The sequence below is a fragment of the Ambystoma mexicanum genome, chromosome 6p (assembly GCF_040938575.1).
Source record: "Ambystoma mexicanum isolate Mex_15411 chromosome 6p, UKY_AmexF1_1, whole genome shotgun sequence".
Lineage (NCBI taxonomy): Eukaryota > Metazoa > Chordata > Amphibia > Caudata > Ambystomatidae > Ambystoma > Ambystoma mexicanum.
In genome coordinates this window covers 1525761982-1525784839 of record NC_090935.1, presented here as the reverse complement: position 1 = coordinate 1525784839, position 22858 = coordinate 1525761982, and positions in this window count along the sequence as shown.

Below are 22858 nucleotides of genomic sequence, written 5' to 3'. Positions count from 1 at the left end.
TGTACCGCTTCCATAGGCCGATGTGTTCCAGGAAAGGGTTCTCTGCGCAATAGATGTTGTTTTTTTCATATTGTGCCTTGTACAGGTTAGCAATGTCTGGCGCAAAAGTGGCCACAATGCTAACCCCATGGATCTGCTTGTATATCTGTTTATTAAAAAGAAAAAAAAATCAGACATGGCAAGTCTGGTACATTCCAGGATGAACTAGGTTGGGGTTGTAGTAGTGTCATTTCTCTGGTCAAGCACCAATCGGACGGCTTCCAGACCTTCTACCTGTGGGATGGAGGGGTAGAGAGCCTCGACGTCCATAGTGACTAGAAGGCTATTGTGATGTAGGTGGACATGGTTGAGTAAATTGATGGTGCTAGTAGTGTCTTTCAAATAAGAAGGCATCTGGATGACAAAAGGTTTTAGGAAAAAGTCGGTGTACAGTGACAGTGGTTCCAGAAGAGAATCACATGCGGACACAATGGGTCTAACTGGGAGCTTGGTGGCATCCTTATGGATTTTAGGTAGGATGTAAAATGCTGGAATCCTAGGGTATGTTTTGTTTAGAAAACGTTGCTCGTCTTCGCATATCCAGCCTTCTTCTACAGCATGTGAGGTTAAGCTTTTGATTTCTTCTTGTAGGTCTGCGGTCGGATTATGATTAAGCGGTTTGTAGACTTTAAGGTCACCCAGAAGACATAGGCATTCAGTGTCGTAATCAAGGGTGTCCATGACGACTATGCCCCCGCCCTTATCAGCCGGTTTTATCGTGATGGACTTGTCCATTCTTAGAGGTTGTAGTGCTGCTCTTTCTTCTTGCTCCAAATTGTCTTGGTAGAAATTCTGTTTTTGGAGGCCTGTCATAACTGTCTTCATGACTAGGCGTCAGACATACCATCACAGTAATCACTGACCATCGCAACCTACAATACCTCAAGACGGCAAAAGCTCAATCATCCCGTCAACTCCCATGGGCTTTGATTGAATATGATTACATAATCATGTACCGACCTGGAGTCCAGAATGGAAAAGCCGATGCTATCCCGCATGGGTATTGATGAGGATGCATATTCAACCCCAGACCCAGTGGCCATTATTCCAGGTGACAAACTACTAGGACTTACAACAACGTTATCATTGGACGAACTCCAAAAGGAAATTCGGCTCCTAATGAACACCGAGGCTCTACAAGACTGGGCCTCTCAAGGTGAACATTACACAACAAAGAACCAACTCCCGTATTTCAGAGGGCGTTTATATCTACCAAATAAGGCACTAAAAGAACAAGTCATTTCTGGTTATCACGACCCCCTGATAGAAGGACATCCAGGAATCGCCAAGTCCCTAGTCAAGGTGAAAAGAAATTATTGGTGGCCAACCTGGCGAAAGGACATTACGCACTTTATTCTGTCATGTGGCATTTGTGCACAGAATAAATCCCAGAAACAAAGACCTGCGGGCCTTCTTCAACCCATGGAAATTCCACCTGCACCTTGGCACACACTGTCCCTCAATTTCATCACAGATCTGCTACATACGACCATCACTCAAGCCTTCAAAAAGGCAGCAGAACACTTGATTCAAGCCAAAGAAAGACAGTAAAGATTCTCTGATCAACACCGAAGAAAAGCCCCAGACTACCAAGTCGCAGATGATGTCTGGTTGGCGTCTCGGCACGTGCCCATAAGAGGAACTCGAACATTTCGTCCCAGATATCTAGGGCCCTATACCATCAAGGCTATTATAAATCCTGTGGCAGTAAAACTAGATATACCACCAAATATGCAGATCCATCCCGTATTCCACGTGTCACTCTTAAAACCTGTTCAGCCTGGAACTCGGGTCAAAACACCATCAAATCCGGTACTGGTTAACGGAGAACCCAAATTTGAAGTCAAGGACATCCTAGATTTTGAACTCACCAGGTCCAAGTTATATTACTCAGGACAGGACATGGGAGCCTAGCGAGCATGTCCATGCGCCACTCCTGGTAAGACGATTTCATCGGAACCATCCGACCAAACCAGGGCCAGATGGAGGAAATACCTTGAGAGGGGCCTTGGGGGGGAGTGCTGTCACGATCCATGCCCCTGACCCCCTCAGGTATAACAGCCCCTTGGCAGCAGTGGGGCTAAAGCCCTTCACACGAGCCCCAAGGGCCTTAAAACTCCATTAGAAACATACATGGAGTCAGTCAGGCTCATTATCAGGACTAAAGCAATACCAGTTTTGGACCTTAATCCAACATGGAGGCCTATTACACAGCTCAGTTCTTTAGAACCAAGCCATGCGGTCTATGTTTTGGGTGTGGCTGGGCCTGGAACTACTTGGCCTGGAACTATTTTACCTGGGCTATTTAAACCACACCCAAACAGCAGAACACGCTTCGAGTTATTCTGCACTCCTGCTGCGTAACGCTCACTGTGTCTGGCTCCTGCTCATCTGCTTCTCTGGCGGCCCGATCCTGAAGCCCTAGATCTGGATTCCATTAATAACCTGGAAGAACAAGAACAGCATTAGCAAGCAAGAACACTTACCTGTGAAGTAATCAGCCTTGAATCCATACTGCACTTCGCTTACCTCGCCCATCTCCGGAGTTCACCGCAACCTGCAAAGGTAAAGAAACAAGGACAGCATTAATAACAATTCTTATCTGGGCAAGCAGCGTGTCCTGGCAGCACCCTGCACTTCTCTTCCCTCGCCCTTCTCCGGGTTTCACTGCAACCTGCAAGGGAGAAGGAACAAGGTCAGCATTAACAAAGCACTTAGCTGGGCAAGCAGCGCTTCGATCGCTCATCACTCCGGAACATCAGAGCAACCTGTACAAAGAAGAGATGAGAACACAGGTTAGCAATTAACACCAATAAACAGCGCATCGCTCCGCGCATCAATAACTCACCGTGGTCTTCGCCACCAGTGCTGCAACTCCGAGATCGCAACCATCCCAGTGAAAACAAAAAGAGACATTGTTAGGGAACAGCGTAGTGGAGCAAGACGCCAAAAAGACAGAGAAAGCGGAGGGAAAGAAAGAGACAGAATAAAGACGGAAAAGACATTATAACTCACCTGGAAGACAGCAAGCAGAGTCAGATTCACAGCCGGTCTGGACCCGACATAAGGGCACACGGACTAGTGAAGCAACTAGGTCCACGGAACACCCGCACCAACCACGCGCTCCTGCACAGAGACGCAGGACAGAGAGTTCAATGCACAAAAACCTAAGGTGAGCAATAAACCCATGGGAGGGGATTTGGACCAGAGGGAGGTGGGAATCCACCCATCACAGAACCAGTATCTTATCCCTCCATTCTCCTGTTATAGGTGCTACCCAACATCTGGCACATAACTAAGCAGAAAGGGATCCGGGATAGCGCTTAGACCTCCATCCAGCATCGTGTGGCGCCCCCATGGCTACCAGGTGAGCGTAACACTGAGTGAGCATGAAATGGATGACTAAATACCATGAGATGGATAAAATACCAGATATGTAGTACAATGAGCAGACTGCCACGGACCCATAGGGGTTGTAGGGAATGCACATGGTCCATGAATAAACACTCATGTCCACTCTGAGCCTGTGCTATCTGCACGGTCCAAGTAAGACATCCTGCATCAAGGACAAAGGATGTACCCCACAGTACAGGTTTGGCAGGGTTGCAGAGGGAAGTGTGCATGTACACAGGAATGAGGAACAGGCCATTGTAGTAGTTCAACACGGAAATCACCAGTACCATGGAGACACTGAGCTGCAGGGTGGTGTAGAGGCAAGGAAGCATGCCCGTGGGGGGGAGCAGCTTGCAGGCTGACCTCACATAGCCGCCAGTCATGTGACGACACAGGCCGAGTGTTCAGTGGAAAAAAACCACAGGCATATGCAAACATGTCAGTGAGTTTGAACATGGACAGGAGAGGCTGCCGAGTGACTTCCATGTAAGTAGGGTGCATGTGTGGTGATGAGGACTGCCCCTGCACGCAGCACATGGTCTGCATGCAGACTGCATCACAACAAGCACGCATCAGTCAAGCATTGCATGTGTCACATATGGTACTCATGAATACATAGCCTGAACTGGCAGTGAATCACAACACATCACGCAAGCAAAACACACATGGGCTGGACACAGACACAACACTCACGGGACGTTGCATCATAATCCGTCATCTCTCCCACTCCCTGGATTAGTCCCTCATCGATGAACTCTGCAGCGATTTCCTCGTGCTTAGTGAGTTCATCCTCCAATGGTGGTGGCCCACTGCCAGTCACCATAGTCAAGGTGTAATTGGAGGCCCGCTTTTGTTTTGCACAGCGTCGGAGGTCAGTCCAACGCTTGTAGCAATCATTAGCTGTGCGCCTCTCAAATCCCATGGCACTCACACTTTCCGCAATGCACTGCCAGTGGGCCTGACGCTGGGCAGGCATAGTATGGCACCCTGGACCCACTAGCATATCACGGTTGTGTGCCGACACGTAGCCCACAAGGAAGTCCAGTTCCTCTTTATTGAAAGACTGCTTCTTCGAGGTGCCGGAGGCCGGAGCTGTGTCTGGGGTCCCAGCCTCTTGTACAGAAGCACACTTCCCCCCTTGGCAGGTTGTGCGGACCCTGAGTGGCTTGTTTGTTTATTTATTTGTAATGCGCACCAGACCCAAGGGTAACAGGGCGCGAGGACAAGGAAGTTTTCAGCTTACATAGTTACAAGGTACAATACAAAATATAGCATAATTTACAGGATTACAAAGATATTACACAGGTATACAAGGATAGGATACCATACAAAGCACCATGTTAGTTACAGTAGGGGTCACCACAAGCATGTGATGTAGATTGTAGGATACCAAGTAAGGGTACAGGGGAAATGCACGGGATGGGTTGCAGATGTGTGCTGTTGTAGCTGTGAATAGAACATTTAAGCTAGGTTGTTTCGGTGGGGAGAGAGGATGTTGAACGGAAGTGGCTAGTCTGGGATTAAAGGTCATTGGTTTTAAACCTGTTGATATTTCGTCTGAAGTGTGGGTAAAATTGGTCCGCCCTGAAGATGGGTAAAAGGGAGTTCTAGAGTTTGGCAGCTTTGACAGGGAAGCTATTACCGCGATTGTCATCCATTTGAATGAGGGGACTGTCAGACGGTTGGTGTAGGACACTCTGGTAGATCGGATCGTAAGTCTTCTATTGAACCTCTCAGTAAAGTAATGAGGTGCTGCGTTATTAAGGCACTTGAATGTTAAAGAGGAAGTTTTAAGTCTGATTTTGGCAATAGTGGACAGCCAGTTAGATTGTCTCCTTGCTGTTGATATATTGGGGGTAATTCATAGAATTTAGCACACAAGTGGCGCACGCGGCTGGCGCACAGTGTGCACGTGTGAATCTCTGCACCAGCCGCGTGCGCTAAAATCCATTTCCGCGCACAGCGTACTCATGGATTTTAGCTACCAAATCCAGCCGTGGCGCACAGTGGGACAGCGACTCTGCAGCAGCGCCAGTTACGCCCCCAAGAACGCCCCTCACGCAGGGAAAAGCCATCAAAATCCCCAATCCAGCGCAAAGGGCTGCGCTAACCCTGTACCAGTAGGTTTCATGGCCGCCACACAGCACACAGCAAGCGCGGTACGTGTATTACTCGGGTTCGCGGGAAGTTTCACACGCGAAAGGGCCTGTGCGAGTGGGGTACGTGTATTACTGGGGTTCGCAGGAAGTTTCACACGTGATTGGCCCTGTGCGAGTGGGGTACGTGTATTACTGGGGTTTGCGGGAAGTTTCACACGCGAAAGTGCCTGTGCGAGTGGGGTACGTGTATTACTGGGGTTTGCAGGAAGTTTCACACGCGATAGGCCCTGTGCGAGTGGGGTACGTGTATTACTGGGGTTCGCGGGAAGTTTCACACGCTATTGGCCCTGTGCAAGTGGGGTACATGTATTACTGGGGTTCGCGGGAAGTTTCACACGCGATTGGCCCTGTGCGAGTGGGGTACATGTATTACTGGGGTTCGCGGGAAGTTTCACACGCAATTGGCCCTGTGCGAGTGGGGTACGTGTATTACTGAGTTCGCGGGAAGTTTCATACTCGAAAGGGCCTGTGCGAGTGGGGTACGTGTATCACTGGGGTTCTCGGGAAGTTTCACACGCGATTGGCCCTGTGCGAGTGGGGTACGTGTATCACTGGGGTTCGCGGGAAGTTTCACACGCTATTGGCCCTGTGCAAGTGGGGTACATGTATTACTGGGGTTCGCGGGAAGTTTCACACGCGATTGGCCCTGTGTGAGTGGGGTACGTGTATTACTGGGGTTCATGGGAAGTTTCACACGCGAAAGGGCCTGTGCAAGTGGGGTACGTGTATTACTGGGGTTCGCGGGAAGTTTCACACGCGAAAGGGCCTGTGCGAGTGGGGTACGTGTATTACTGGGGTTCGCGGGAAGTTTCACATGCGATGGCCCTGTGCGAGTGGGGTACATGTATTACTGGGGTTCGCAGGAAGTTTCACACGCGATTGGCCCTGTGCGAGTGGGGTACGTGTATTACTGGGGTTCACGGGAAGTTTCACTTGCGAAAGGGCCTGTGCGAGTGGGGTACGTGTATCAATGGGGTTCGCGGGAAGATTCACACGCGATTGGCCCTGTGCGAGTGGGGTACGTGTATTACTGGGGTTCGCGGGAAGTTTCACACGCAATTGGCCCTGTGCGAGTGGGGTACGTGTATTACTGGGTTCGCGGGAAGTTTCATACGCGAAAGGGCCTGTGCGAGTGGGGACGTGTATCACTGGGGTTCGTGGGAAGTTTCACACGCTATTGGCCCTGTGCAAGTGGGGTACATGCATTACTGTGGTTCGCGGGAAGTTTCACACGTGATTGGCCCTGTGTGAGTGGGGTACGTGTATTACTGGGGTTCGTGGGAAGTTTCGCACGCGATTGGCCCTGTGCGAGTGGGGTACATGTAATACTGGGGTTCGCGGGAAGTTTCACACGCGATTGGCCGTGTGCAAGTGGGGTACGTGTATTACTGGGGTTTGCGGGAAGTTTCACACGCGAAAGGGCCTGTGCGAGTGGGGTACGTGTATTACTGGGGTTCGCAGGAAGTTTCACATGCGATAGGCCCTGTGCGAGTGGGGTACGTGTATTACTGGGGTTCGCGGGAAGTTTCACACACGATTGGCCCTGTGCGAGTGGGGTACATGTATTACTGGGGTTCGCGGGAAGTTTCACACACGAAAGGCCCTGTGCGAGTGGGGTACGTGTATTACTGTGATTCGCGGGAAGTTTCACACGCGATTGGCCCTGTGCGAGTGGGGTACGTGTATTACTGGGGTTCGCGGGAAGTTTCACACGCGATTGGCCCTGTGCGAGTGGGGTACGTGTATCACTGGGGTTCGTGGGAAGTTTCACACGCTATTGGCCCTGTGCAAGTGGGGTACATGTATTACTGGGGTTCGCAGGAAGTTTCACACGTGATTGGCCCTGTGTGAGTGGGGTACGTGTATTACTGGGGTTCGTGGGAAGTTTCACACGCGAAAGGGCCTGTGCAAGTGGGGTACGTGTATTACTGGGGTTCGCGGGAAGTTTCACACGCGAAAGGGCCTGTGCGAGTGGGGTACGTGTATTACTGGGGTTCGCGGGAAGTTTCACATGCGATTGGCCCTGTGCGAGTGGGGTACATGTATTACTGGGGTTCGCAGGAAGTTTCACACGCGATTGGCCCTGTGCGAGTGGGGTACGTGTATTACTGGGGTTCACGGGAAGTTTCACTTGCGAAAGGGCCTGTGCGAGTGGGGTACGTGTATCAATGGGGTTCGTGGGAAGATTCACACGCGATTGGCCCTGTGCGAGTGGGGTATGTGTATTACTGGGGTTCGCAGGAAGTTTCACACGCGATTGGCCCTGTGCGAGTGGGGTACGTGTATTACTGGGGTTCGCGGGAAGTTTCACATGCAATTGGCCCTGTGCGAGTGGGGTACGTGTATTACTGGGTTCGCGGGAAGTTTCATACGCGAAAGGGCCTGTGCGAGTGGGGTACGTGTAACACTGGGGTTCGCGGGAAGTTTCACACGCTATTGGCCCTGTGCAAGTGGGGTACATGCATTACTGTGGTTCGCGGGAAGTTTCACATGTGATTGGTCCTGTGTGAGTGGGGTACGTGTATTACTGGGGTTCGTGGGAAGTTTCACACGCGATTGGCCCTGTGCGAGTGGGGTACGTGTATTACTGGGGTTCGCGGGAAGTTTCACACGCGATTGGCCGTGTGCAAGTGGGGTACGTGTATTACTGGGGTTTGCGGGAAGTTTCACACGCGAAAGGGCCTGTGCGAGTGGGGTACGTGTATTACTGGGGTTCGCAGGAAGTTTCACACGCGATAGGCCCTGTGCGAGTGGGGTACGTGTATTACTGGGGTTCGCGGGAAGTTTCACTCACGATTGGCCCTGTGCGAGTGGGGTACGTGTATTACTGGGGTTCGCAGGAAGTTTCAAACACGAAAGGCCCTGTGCGAGTGGGGTACGTGTATTACTGTGGTTCGCGTGAAGTTTCACACGCGATTGGCCCTGTGCGAGTGGGCTACGTGTATTACTGGGGTTCGCGGGAAGTTTCACACGCGATTGGCCCTGTGCGAGTGGGGTACGTGTATTACTGGGGTTCACGGGAAGTTTCACACGCGAAAGGGCCTGTGCGAGTGGGGTACGTGTATTACTGGGGTTTGCAGGAAGTTTCCCATGCGATTGGCCCTGTGCGAGTGGGGTACGTGTATTACTGGGGTTCGCAGGAAGTTTCACACGCGATTGGCCCTGTGCGAGTGGGGTACGTGTATTACTGGGGTTCGCGGGAAGCTTCACACGCGAAAGGGCCTGTGCGAGTGGGGTACGTGTATTACTGGGGTTCGTGGGAAGTTTCACATGCGATTGGCCCTGTGCGAGTGGGGTACGTGTATTACTGGGGTTCGCGGGAAGTTACACACGCGATTTTGCTTTCAGAGTGGGTACGTGTATCTAGTGGGGTGCACGGGGAGTCCCACACATGAATTGGCAGTGTGGGTCCTCCCAGGTGTGCCCTCCACCCCATCCACGGCCCCTGCAGGCAACCCACAACACAGGGGACTACCCTGCACCCCTGGGCATGCCCCCAGCCAGCACACATGTCACCTTCCACTAGTGATCACCAACTCATGGCCTCCTGCACCCCCACCCCCAGCAGTGACAGGCACCTGCCAGCAGGCCCCCACTCATGTCCCACTCATGACCCCCTGCACCCCCACCCCCCAGCAGTGACAGGCACCTGCCAGCAGGCCCCCACTCATGTCCCACTCATGTCCCACTGCACCCCCACCCCCCAGCAGTGAGGGGCACCTGCCAGCAGGCACCCACTCATGTCCCACTCATGACCTCCTGTACCCCCACCCCCCAGCAGTGACAGGCACCTGCCAGCAGGCCCCCACTCATGTCCCACTCATGTCCCCCTGCACCCCCACCCCCCAGCAGTGAGGGGCACCTGCCAGCAGGCCCCCACTCATGTCCCACTCATGTCCCCCTGCACCCTCAGCCCCCAGCAGTGAGGGGCACCTGCCAGCAGGTCCCCACTCATTTCCCCCTGCACCCCCACCCCCCAGCAGTGAGGGACACCTGCCAGCAGGCCCCCATTCATGTCCCCCAACACCCTCACCCCCCAGCAGTGACGGGCACCTGCCAGCAGGCCCCCATTCATGTCCCCCTGCAACCCCAACCCCCAGCAGTGAGGGGCACCTGCCAGCAGGCCCCCACTCATGTCCCCCCTACACAAAATAAAGAAGCACAATCATGGGCCACTTCTACACCAAAAAACCACATCACGCTACCCCATTCTTGAGAGGCAATGATTTCCCAATCCACCCCACACTGACATGCCTATCTCAAGACACAAACCAAAAGTTAACTATGTACATCAACACATGTCCGTCACACAGATACACTGGTTGGCATTGATTGTGTAAACACACATTTTCACATGCATCAACCCAATGAGCGAATGGAAATAAAATATGAATGTGCATTACGTACAAAAATAAATAAATGAAATGAAATCATACAAAAATAGCAAACATGAAATGAAAAGCATGTGCAAAAGATGAGTGAATGAAAATTATAACCAATCCAAAAAAATGAGAAAGAAAAACAGTCCAAACTCTCCCTCCACCAACGCAAATTCAAAGGAAAGGTAAAAAAAAAATCCATTGCTTCATGTTCATAATGAAAAAAAAAATCAAATTATTCCATAGTCCAACTATTTACAATACATTGTTCCAAAAAAAAATCCATTACTCCATGTCCATGATGAAAAAATATATTTTAATTAATCCATGTTCAAACTATTCACAATCCATTGTCCAAAAGAAAAATCCATGAATCCATGTGCAAAATCCAAAAAATGAATCAAATCAATCCATTGTCTAACTATGTAAAGGGTACATGAGCCCAACCAAACAAATGAAACCTACCTAAGAAACTACATAAAAATAAAACTATATACAAATGTGTGTGGCATTGTCCATTGACCACAAATAAAAGGATAAGGAAAAGGAAACCTAACTCTAAAAACTATTTACAATGGCAGCGGGCTAGTCCGACAGCTCACTTCCCGATTTCCCGGGCCAGGGCATCATCAAACTCCTGCTCAATGTCCCGTAGGCAGTCCTCTTCCATGGCCCCGAGGGTTCGCAGGGACGATGACATGTGGATCTCCAGGTCCCTGCGAATTGCCTCGAGGCACTCGGCCTGCCTCAGAGCCCTACGCATGGAGTTCTCCGCCCTGACCATTGTGAGCCGTGCCTCTTCTGCCCGCTGCTGTTCTGCATCTATAGAAGGGCCTAACCGCTGCCACATGGAAGACACTTCCAGTCCTGGGTCCTCCTGCCCTCTGGCCGATGCCTGCCGCTCTGATGTTGAAGGCCCCGAGCCATCATGGCTCCCACCTTGTTGCTGCTGCTGCTGTGCCTCTGCCTGTGCCCTGGCTCTTGCTGCCTACACATCCTCCTCCGGCTGGGGTGCAGTTGTTGAGGTGGCCACCCCTGCTGGACGTCCGACTCCCGACTATGGCAGGGATGTGTCCTCCACCAGCCTGGCCGCAGGGTCAGAGGCAGCCCCACAGGGTACCCAGGTGATACATGGGTGGGAAGATGACATGGAGGACGACTGGCGCATAGGGGGTTCAGGTGAGGAGGGGGTCGGAACAAGGTCCAGCAAACCGAGGAATCCGGCCCTGGTGACCCGTCCCAGTAGGTCAACGCGGTCAACGAGGCATTCGAGATGACGTGCAGTGTCCTCACGAAAACACTGCAGGTCACCTCGCATGCCCCGTTGATGCAACGCCATCCCACTCAGGACAGGCTCAACCCGGTCCCGGATAGCCACGTCCGCAGGGAGAGGAAGGCCAGTTGTTGTAAGCGGATCCCCTCCCTGAAAACGGGTCTGGACTTAGACATCCCTGCTGGTGCAGGATGATGCAGTCACAGGATCGGGGTCAGGATTACACACAGACACCTCTGCGGTGGCCTGTGCTGCCTCCTGTCCCTGTCCCTGCACTGCACCACTAGCACCAGTGGAATCCCCACCTCCAGACCCTGTGTCTGTCCCTTGCACGGCCTCCTCCTCCACCAAACCCCCCACCAACCTGGATGTCTCTGTGCCATCTTCCTCCATTGGACCCTGTGGGGTCTCAGCTGCCCCTTCTGCTGCCGAGGAGCCCAACTCCGACCTCTGCCTCTTGGACCTACCCTCGGCAGCTGCGGCCTGGGAGCGGGCACCGGACTCCTCACTCCCTGACAAGATGACAACCTGGGAGGGGAGCTGGGCCTTGCGTCTCCGGCTGGCGGTGCGATCCCTGCCGCTGTGCTCCACAGCACCCTCTCCGCCCTCTTCATCAGTTGACGCTGCAGACAGGGAGAGATAGGACACAGGCATCAGGGCACTGTACAATGGACTGATACACACATGACAGTTGCACATGAGTGGCAGTGTCAAACTTCAGACATGGCATCACAATCCCCAACACACATGTCATTTCAACTCACACACAAGAGCAATTCCACAGCGATATCACAACAGCCAGCACCATCCATACACATACAACAGCATGAGCATCCAAAGGTGAGCCAGACATCACATGAAACACAGGGAGTGCAGTAGATATGCACACACGCCACCACACTTACATGCATGTCTACATCTCCTCCAACTGTTGCAGTGATGAGATCGCCATACATGTCAGATCTGCCATTCAGCCTTCTACTTATCAGTGTCACATGCATCCATGTTGCATCACAGTTGCACACTTGTCAAATACACACACATGCACATTTACACAGTGCAGATACATGCATTAGGAACCACCATCCATGCCACAACCATGCCAATGTACATACACAGAAATTCAAACATGTGTGCTCCCACACCTGCATTTGTCCAGCATGCTTACCAACACATACACCATCAATGTGTCTCACACATGAGAGGACACACATGTGGCAGCCTCACACCCATGTTCATACACATCCCTACATGGCGCTACAAAAACACATGTGCAACCTGCACACTACGACACGCGCAGCGTCCAATCACTCTGCATGTACACTTACTGCTCGACTCCAGACGGGTCTGCCTCTCAAGGATCTGGACGTAGAGCGCTGGGCATATGCGTTCCAGGACCCTCATTTGGTGGTCTGACAGCTGGCCCCTCAGCATCCGCTGCCTTCGCGAGACGCCGGGCCTTGTTGAGGGTCCTGGACCTGAAGTCCTCCCAGCACTTCTTGACATGATGTAAGTCGCGGACTGCCACCCCCTCCGCGTTGATGGCAGTCACGATGTCCATCCAGATCCTGGTCCGCCCTTCATTGTCGGCACGCAAACTTCCAAAGAGGGCATCATACTGCCCCAGGACTTGCTCCACCAGGACACCAACTTCCCTGGCACTGAAGCTGGTGGCCCTCTGCCTCTCTGGCTGGAGGTTGCCAGTACTGCCAGATGGTATTGTGCTGGACATGGCAACCCCAGAGGAGTGGGTGGGCAACTGGGTCCTGGGGCTGGGCTGTGGAGCGATGGTATCCCAGTCGGGAATCTTCGGTTCCAGCAGTGGTGGTCACAGCAACTGCACCCCTGGCTGACGTGCAGGCAGCAAATGGCAGGGCACGTGGGCAGCAGGCAGTCAGGCAGCAACAGATTGCAGGTGGGAGCGTGCTCGGGGCTCTGGGGGGCAGTAATTCGGCCTTCTGGGCAGGAGCGTGGTCTTCTGTGTGTTTTCGCGTGGCAGCTTGATACAGAGTGATTTGGCACGTGAAAACATTGCACGTCAGCGTGTAATTGGAGGAAAGGCCCTTAGCGCGTAAGCGCGTCAGCACACGTACGCGTTTTCATTGGATCAAAGGCCCTTAGCGCATAAGCGCTTCTCTGACATCATGCGTGTGGGCGTTTCCCTCATGACGTGAGCATAGTGGGTCAGCGCGCGTGAAAAAACTGCACGTTCGCGTGTGAATGCGTGTAATCCGAGGAAAGGGCCTATGCGTTTAAGTGACGTGATGCGCACAGGCGTTTCCCTCGGCATGAGTTAAAGGTGAGCGGGGCCAGCAGTTCGCTGTACGTGCCTTTCGTGGAGACCGACGTGTGTAGCTGCTTCGTGTTGTTTTGCGCGCCATCACATCTTCACAGCGATCGAGGACGTATCTCTTCTTTTGGCGGGGGTATTGGCTACGTGTGTTTTTCTGCATTGCGCTAGTCAGACGGTGAGTCGCGCACGCTATTTTTCCCACTGCGGGTGCCCCTGTGTATCGCACCTGTTTTCGAGGTCATGGTAGCCTGCGTGTCCCAAGCGTATGCGTTTTTCGTGTTACTGGGTGCCACCGCGTACTGCGGGAGGTTGATTCCATGCACGTAGGCTGCAGGGTTGCGTGCACGGTTTTACTGCAGTTTTGGGGTGCCTGAGCGTAGCGTGACCCGTGACTACATCACCGGGGTCACATACAGCCTTGCAGGTGCAGGGGGACTGTTAACATCTTGCATCCCACCCCCTTCACCCCAGTTGCCCAGGTCAATTGTAGTGTACACCTCCCATTGGCACTACTCCATCTGTGCCGGCACTACTCCATCTGTGCCAGGGTTGGGAGGCCGCCAAAGGTGAGGGGCGCCTCAGCTGGGCGTACTCCTCATGGCGGCGTGGTCAGGGACATGGCCGGGGTGACCAGGGAGTCGGGGGACTCCAGGGTGTCCAGGGTGGCCGCAGAGGGGGAAGAGGCAGGGGTGCGCCACTTGAGCACGATGTTGTGCCATGTGTCGGTGCAGTCATGCCACCACACCCTGTGGTTCCGGGAGATGCAGCTTCTGCATCTGGCAGTGGCGCCCGTGTGACCCGGCAGTCTGTTCCATTGACTGCCACAGGCCCAAGGATAGTGGTAGCTGCAGGTGCAGCTGTGGACACCACCACCCAGGCTCAGGGTCTGCCCGCGCAGGCTGAGTTGGCGATTGAAGAGCCCTTTTTAGATTTCCAACAGGCCAGGAGGGAAACCCTAGGGGCACGCAGGGCTGCCCTGACCAAGACACGTGTCCCTGGGGCAGTTATGTCATCTGCTGCCCCGAACAGCCGGGTGTTGGCAAGTGCAGGGGCAGATGCACCGAACAACACCCTGGTTGTGAGTCTGCCAACCAGGACAGTTGCGGTCAATGACCCTGCCACAGCGGATGTTGCTGCGCAGGGTCCATTAGAGGGCACCCAGCTGCCACTGACACAAGTCAAGCCTTTGGTCGTCCCTCCACCTGCCACTCCCTTGGCTCAATCCACCAAACCCACTTGCCATACTGATCAGGGCGGCATCAGCCAGCCAGGGTCTGCGCCACAATCCAAGAGGAGGAAGGTTGCACCTGCAGCACAGGCTGGGACCCCACACACAGCCACGACCTCCTGCACGTCGAGGAAGAAGCCTTTCTGCAAACAGGAACTGGACTTCCTCGTGGGCTACGTGCGGAAACACAGCCGTGACATGCTAGTGGGTGCTAATTGGCTGCCCACCGTGATACCCACTGGAAGCAAGTTGCGGAACATGTGAGTGCATTCGGCCATGAGGTGCGCATGGCGCAAGAGTGCAAAAAGCGTTGGAATGACCTCAAACGCAGCGCTAAGGCTAAGCGTGCCTTAAATTACAACTTGACTCTGGTGACTGTCGGTGGGTCTGCACCGGAGGAGGAAGACCTCACTCCGCATGAGTCACTCGTTGCGGAGTTCATACCATCTGAATTGGTCAAAGGAGTGGGAGAGATGCCGGACTTTGATGCCCAGTCCAGTGAGTGTTGATGCGTGTTTGTCGAGGACGTGTGTGTTTTACTTGTGTGATGTGTTGTGTATGACTGCCACTACATGTCACGTGTATATGGTTATGATGTGCAAGTAATGCAATGCTTCCCTGATGCATGTCTACTCTGCTGGATGGTGGACATGTGGAGCAGACGGGGACTGTCCACATCACCACTTTTGCACCCTAGCCACATGCTGGTTACCAGTATGCCCCTCCGGTCCATGTTCCAGATCACTGGCACTTCTGCATGTAGCGTGGGGTGACCTTCCTCTCAGCCCAGGAACTATGCATAGCATGACTGACATGCATGTGTCCTCTGTCTGCAAGGTGGTAGCCAAAGTAGGCATGCTTCTTTGCCCCTCAACCCCCTGCTCCGCACCCCAATTCCATCTTAGCACTGGTCTGCTACAATATTGCCCTTGGTTACTTCCCTGGTCATGCCTCCTGTGTAAATTCTAACATCCAGCGGCCAATCTGCCAGACATATCCATTGAGGTACATCCTTAGTACTTGATGCAGGGTGTCTCACTTGGACTGTGCAGAGGTCAGATGCCCCGCAGGGACATGAGTGCCCATTCATGCTCCATGTGCATTTCACGCATGGCCATATTTGTCCATGACTGGATGATCTCTGTTACACAAGTCCATGATGACCCAAATTGCATGGCATTTCATCTGCCTTCCCATGTCAACTGTGGCTCAGTACTGCGTTGCACACATGTTTAGGGTCTGACAATCTGTGTAGGTCACAGGCCTCAGCCTGTTTAATGGCCAATTACTCTGTCCAACTGGTGTAGTGTCTTGTTCACACGTGGGTGTACTCCAGAGGTTTCATCATGTGTCCTGCTTACTGTCCCATCATCGTTTGCTGTGTTGTCACTTGACTCACATGATGCTGTTGATGCTGGTCAACACTGTCTGTCAATACACAGGTCTATGGTCAGCCTTTTGATACCATGCTAGGCATCCCTGCTTTTGCACTTGGGGGGAAGGGTGGTTTGCTTGTAGATATGCTACCCATTGAATGCACATTGCACGTGATGCCTGAAGTTGACCTTGCACTGCCTTCACATTTTCTGACACACACCATGAAGTCCTTGTACATGTAGATAGTGAGTAACATACATATTTGCTGCACTGCATAGACCCACTTCAGTGCAAACTGCCACCTTTCCACAGGTCTAATCACAGAAGCAATTTCAGGTTTACCCAGCATGCATGCCAGGTTCTATTTTGTGTGTCACACGTCTGCCTGATGTGTTTGGTGTCAGTGTGTGTGTGTGTTGTGTGCTTCTAACATGTGTAGTGACCTTTTTCCTCTCTATTTTTCAGGTGATGACGCAATGGAGCCGGAGGATGGTGTTGTCATGCCAGGCACAGGGTTGTTATCACTACATCAACCCAGCACAAGTGGGGGTCGTGGGGTGGTAGGCCACGAAAACCACCAAGTGCTACAGTCCATCTTGAGTCCAGCCCTGATGAACACTCTGACGACCATGTCGAGTTGGATGAGCATCAGGTCCATATGTCAGGGGTGAGTGATTCTGATGTGGACACTCCTCTGTCCGCGACACCTGCACTGAGGGGTCAGACAGCCTTGGAACCTCCGCCCATGGTGGATCGGGACGCAGGGTCACCCTCCACACCAGTCACTGATGTGCCTGGGACATCACGTCGACGGGGGCATGTAGTCGTGCAGCCGTGGCCGGTGCCAACGCAACGAGGACACCCAGTCCTTGGGTCCCGTAGGGGTCAAGCCCAGCAACGCAGTCACCGCTCGCAACCACTGTATACTGAGTGGGAGCAAGACATAACTGCAAATTCTGAATGCCAGGGGGCAGCAATGGAGTACATCACTGAGGGCATGGAGCGTGTGGCCCGATCTGTGCTCCCCCCTGCTAGGCAGGTGCTTCTCCAGCAGCAGGTGGCACGGTCCACGGCCCGCTCGCTCAGGCTGGGCATGGCGGCCTCAGACAGGGCACGCCAGGCTGAAATGTTGTCTCTGCGTGAAGCAATTGCTGCTCACGCAGAGGCACACATGGAGGCCCTGAGGGAGGAGTATGCTTCCCTCAGATCCACTCTGGGTGTCCTTCTGATGTCCCAGAGGGAGCGGGCAGAGGAGAGGTTTGCACAGCTTGAGCGTACCATCTCGGCTGAGCTACATGCTTGCCGGGAGGTGCAGCGGTTTTCAAGCCAGGCCTTGCAGGAGGAACTCCGTGCTACACGTGCTACCTTGCAGGAGGAAGCACGTGTATCACGGGAGGTTCTGCATGCAGACCTACATGTAATCACCACACAGATCCAGGCTCACCCGTCCGGCAGACTTGCTGCCGACGAGGGGCAAGCTGAGGCTAGGCATGGTCATGTTCCTGTGCCATGTCCTCCTTTACAGGAAGAGCCAGACTCGGACGACAATCTATCTCCCACATAGGTCGGGCTGTGCAGGCGTTGAGCCCATGGAGGTTTTTTTTTTCCTCAGGATCATCGCATGTGGGTGTTGAGCAGCACCTGTACCTCCCCTCTCCTGGGTGCCCCCCCCCCCCCGGGTCGTATGTGGCCATTTTTGATTTTTCTTTTAGTTTAGTTAGTTAAGTTTCTGCTTGATAGTTAGTTTAAATAGGTAAAGTAGGTTTTTCATAGTTAGTGTAATTAGTTAATATAGTTTAAAATTGCTAGTCTATTGTGTTTTCATGTGACGGTGTGGTGCTTTGTGGCTTTTGAAAGCATCCACTGTCTGTTCCAGCTGGGCCCTTCAAGCTTGTCTTGTGTATGTGTTTGCTGCTTGGGGTCCTTGACTCACATATGCCACTCCTGCTTCCCTTATCCATGGGCTCGCAAGGATGGTTCGGTGTAACAGCCTATTACACAAGGGCAATGGACTGTCATATCTGTGGCATGTCTGCTGCTGTGGAACTTGTGTTAACACCCCTAGTGGGGATGATTGGGGTGTAATTGTCCACTGTTCTTCTTTTGCTAGATGGGGTGTTTAATGATTCATGTGTACGTTCATTGCTATGCATTGTGTAGTATGTTTCTTATCTTTAATGAACATGTGCTTGTTGCAAATCATGCCGTAGATAGTGTGTTCCACACTGTTGCTGTGAAAGACGGACTGATGGTGTGATTTCTGATGTACGTCTCTGACATGGTCCAGTCATGTAATGCCTGAAGACACACACACAGATGAATATTAAACATTAATCATGTGCTTCATGCACTTTCTGCAGGGGGATGAGCCTCAAGACCACCTTTGCCAGCAGACATGGGCCATTGCACGTCTGGAATCAGGACACGTTTGGTGCTGCCGACATGCGCATGTGTGCGCAAGCAGAGGCACAGGGATTGCGATCATACATCCGAAAATCGATGACATGTTTCGAGGGATTCCAGGCAAGGTGAGCAGCACACGGGGGTCACAACACAGCAAACCTTCCACCTGGCCAGTTGAACATGCATGCTTAGTAGCAGCACTGACGGTGAACTTGAACAAATACTGGTGTAGAAGCACACAATACAGCTCAAATGTGTTAGTGGACTGATGGCTAGTTGATGTGAAAGTTGTCTGGGGCACCTGCAGGGGCAGTGGCACATACCCTTTGGTCCACCATGGTCCATTGAGGCACTTGTCTTAGCCATGTAGTGTTCCCAGACATGGAATGAAGCAGCTCACAGGGACAGACAGCAAGGGACAGACTCGGGTGCAGTGCATTTCATTTCCAAGTAGAAATTGATACATGCACTGCCTACTTTATTTTGGTCATGGTGGTACAGGACTTGTTCTGAAGTCAAACCTTGCTATATGCGTCTGTCTGCTTACACAGGGAACATTGAATGTTGTGTGAATCGTGACACATTGGTGTTCCATTTGCCACGCACCCACCGGTGCCTGACTTACTGCATTGACTGTGTATGAACCATCAGAGGGGTAATGTTACGTATGGGTATGAAGCATCCACACAAGTTTGTCTGTTTGTAGTGTATTTTGTTACTTTGTGGCATATTTGGTGGTGTCTTTGTGTGTTTTGGGCATGCACAGATTATTAACTGTGGCTCTCTTTGCAGCATTGAAATGCTCCTGTTACCGGACCTGAGAGTGCGCAGGCAGGAGGCCAGCACACACCCCAGAGATAAGTTTCTCTTTGACTTACATTTGAGTAATTTGGTGCTATGTGCATGTGAACAAGTTTGATCTAATTGTGTATGTGTTAATGTGTGTACTACATTTTGGTGCATTCCGTACCTTCCTGTGTCAATCCTACTCCCCTCTCCTGCCCCTCATTCCGGTTATCCACTATGCCAATGCCTGTCCCGACTGCATATCCCTGACCCTCCTTTCCCACCAGGGTCTCAGAGGCCTGTGTGAGTTTGACCTTGCAGGCACCCAGACCACGGTGGGGGTGGTTGTTTCTTGCCACTCCTGTGCCAGTACACGGGAGCTGTGACAGTAGACATCCATTTGTGGTGCATCATTCTATGTTATGTGCCACACATGGTTCAGATCCTGTTGTGACATTGTTTTACTGTGCTACATTGGTTGTTAATATCATTGTGGTAGTACTTGGCCTTTGTGCCGTACTGCTACTTCAAGTCATCTACTGGAGGCTGTTCTGGTTTGTTTTACTGCCTGCAGGGTATTTGTTTGGCTTCTGTGTTGTCCTGCTTTGAGTTCTGTTGGATTTTGTGCTTTTGCAAATCTAGGTGGACTCTGAGGGTGCTGGCAACTTTTTACACACAAGGTGGGAGATGGTGACAAAGGGGAAGGGTGATCCTGTGGCCAGGTGGAATTCGAGGATGTCGGATGAATAACCCAGATGCAGTTGTTCAGTGGGTCGTGGTGATTTGTGAGGGAGGGGGGGTGTTTTGTTGTTTATAGTTGCCTTGTCCTGCAGTGTGATGGGCACCTTGAAATTGTAATTGTGCTTTCCTATTTACATGATGTATTCTGCTGATCAATGCCTGTTCATGTGTTGTGTTTACCTTTCAGGTGTGAGGGGATAGTTGTGATTTGACATGCTGGGGCATACACATGGTGAATGTTCACATGTGATGTGTAGAGGACACTGATGGTCACTTGATTTCACATGCATATGTTGAGTGCATGTCCCTACTGACCCACACATTCGCACTATGATCCACTACATGTACAACCACCCTTCCATGTCCACGTGTACACTCTGTTTGCCTTCTGGTGCCCACTGTGTCCCTGCAGCACATGTTCTATGACCATTTGTGGATCCTGTACATGCCATTTTTGTTTTTTTTATGTAGTTTGTTGCTTAGATGTGATGCTCAGGGTGTGCATCACACACAATGGCTGTTCACTGTACTGTGCGCTGAGCAGTGTGTTGCAGGAGGTGGACACGGCACACAGTAGCTGCAGTGTTGATTTTGCAATGCACATTGTGCATGTGGACAGGCATTCATGTTTAAAATACAACTTTTGGAATGCATATGGGTATGACTTATTTTTGGTGGGAGGTTGTTGGTCAGTCATTTCATCTGATTCCATGTCAGGCATCATTGTCTGATGCACATTTACATTTTTCACATGGCAATGTGTACCTTTTTGGTACTGTGTTGGTGTATGGCTATTGCTTGCCATGTCATGTTGTGGTTTTGGAGGGTTTGAGTGACATTCCAGTGATAGTCATGTCCTGTTTTGCAGGTCTGTGTGATTCACACCTTGCATGTGTGCCTTTTGGTCACACAGGATTGCTTGTGTTTAAGTAGTTAGGGATGCACACAATGTAGCACTTCCGTGGCAACATTCTCAGGGTGGTAAGGTTGTGACAGTTGACTGTCTCTTTGTTATCGATTGTCACCTGGTATGTGCCAGGCCTGTGTGCACTCCGCAGGGTTGGGAGTTTAGGTGAAAAATCTGGCCACAAGCTGGGTCCGGGCTTCCTCGCCACGTGCCCTATCCCCTCCCATGGGCAGCGCCTGTGCCTGTGGTTGGGGATGTGGGGGCACCACCATGTCCACCGGTACGCCCTGCCGTGCTGCAACATTGAGCAGGACACATGCTGCCATAATGATCCTGCACACTACTGGGGGTGCATAGAGTAGCTGCCTGCCAGAGCGGTCAAGGGAGCGGAAACGTGACATGAGCACTCCGAATGTGCGCTCCACTATGGCCCTGGTTGCAATATGGGCCGCGTTGTATCTTACCTGGGGTGGTGTGGTGGGGTTCCGGATTGGCGTCATCATGTGGTTGCTCAGAGGGTAGGCACTGTCCCCTAGAGAGGTGATAATGGTTGTGATTATTGGGGTTTGTGTATTTTTGTGTGTGTGTGACATGCATGCATGTGCACAGGCATTTGTACTCACCTAGGAGCCATGTGTCGCCATGCTGCCCAGCTTCCAGGGCCCGGCTCACGGCGGACATTCTGTATATGAAACTGTCATGGGTGGAGCCAGGGTAGTTTGCATAGACAGAGGTGATGATTTCCTTTGCATCGCATACCACCTGTACATTGATGGAATGCCAGTGCTTGCGATTTCGGTAGATGTGCTCAGTGGCCCTAGGTGGACGTAGGGCCACATGGGTGCAATCTATGGCACCGAGCACTTTGGGGAAGTGTGCCACCCTGTAAAAGTCCTGGGCAACGGCCTGCCTTTCTGCGGGTGTTCTGGGCATGTATATGTGCCTGCGGACTGAGGGGCACGCTGTCATGATTGCCAATACCTGGTGTAGGCAGCGTGACTGCGTGGCCTGTGAGACCCCCCCCCACTATGGCAGTAGTCCGCTGAAAAGACCCAGTGGCCAAAAAATGCAGGAGATTGAGCACCTTCTCCAAGGGGCTCAATGCTTGGGAGCAGAGGGTGGGGGATGTTAGGTCATCTTCCCACTCCCTGACCAGGTCTAGGATGATGTGGGGTGGAAACCTATACCTGCCATAGACCTGGTCTTCAGGCATCCCAAAAAGGCTTGTCCGTTGTGAAAAAATGCGTGCCCTGGCTATTCTCCTCCTCCTGCGGTGCACCACGATCAGTGCTGCGACAAATGGGGCATTCATCATAGCTGTATGTACGTGTTTGTTGTTTGTGCGCACTTTTATGCTGTGCGCGGGGACGCTTCCGCCTGCCTTTGTGTGGCGGACGCGTTGACGCCTGTGCGCGTCTTTTGCCGTGCGCGGGCTTCCCGTATTCGAATCCATGAATACGGGTTGTTCTCGTGCATGTGGGCGTTCCGTGTAGTTCCCTGCAGTACTTCCCCAGTTACGCCTTCTTTTTCACGCGTTATTCCCCATTCCGCGTGTTACGCCCACTGTTCTGCCCACTTTTGTTGTGTGCGCTGCGCTATGTGCGCTTAGCGCACGCTGTTTGGAGAGGTGTGCGCCAGTGTTCGCCATTCACGGATTTGGCACACAACCAGTGGAAAAGTAGCGCAGCGCCTTCCTTGAATCGCACGTGTGCGTTTGCTTTCTCCCGCTTGCGCCTCCTTGCGCCTGCTTGCGCTGGGATTTTTGGCGCACGTTTGTTCCATGAATCGGCCCCATGATCTCTTTTGGTCATTCCTAACGCTGCTCTCAGGGTGTTATTTTGGAGTATTTGAATTTTCTTCGTGATGTGTTTGTTGGATCC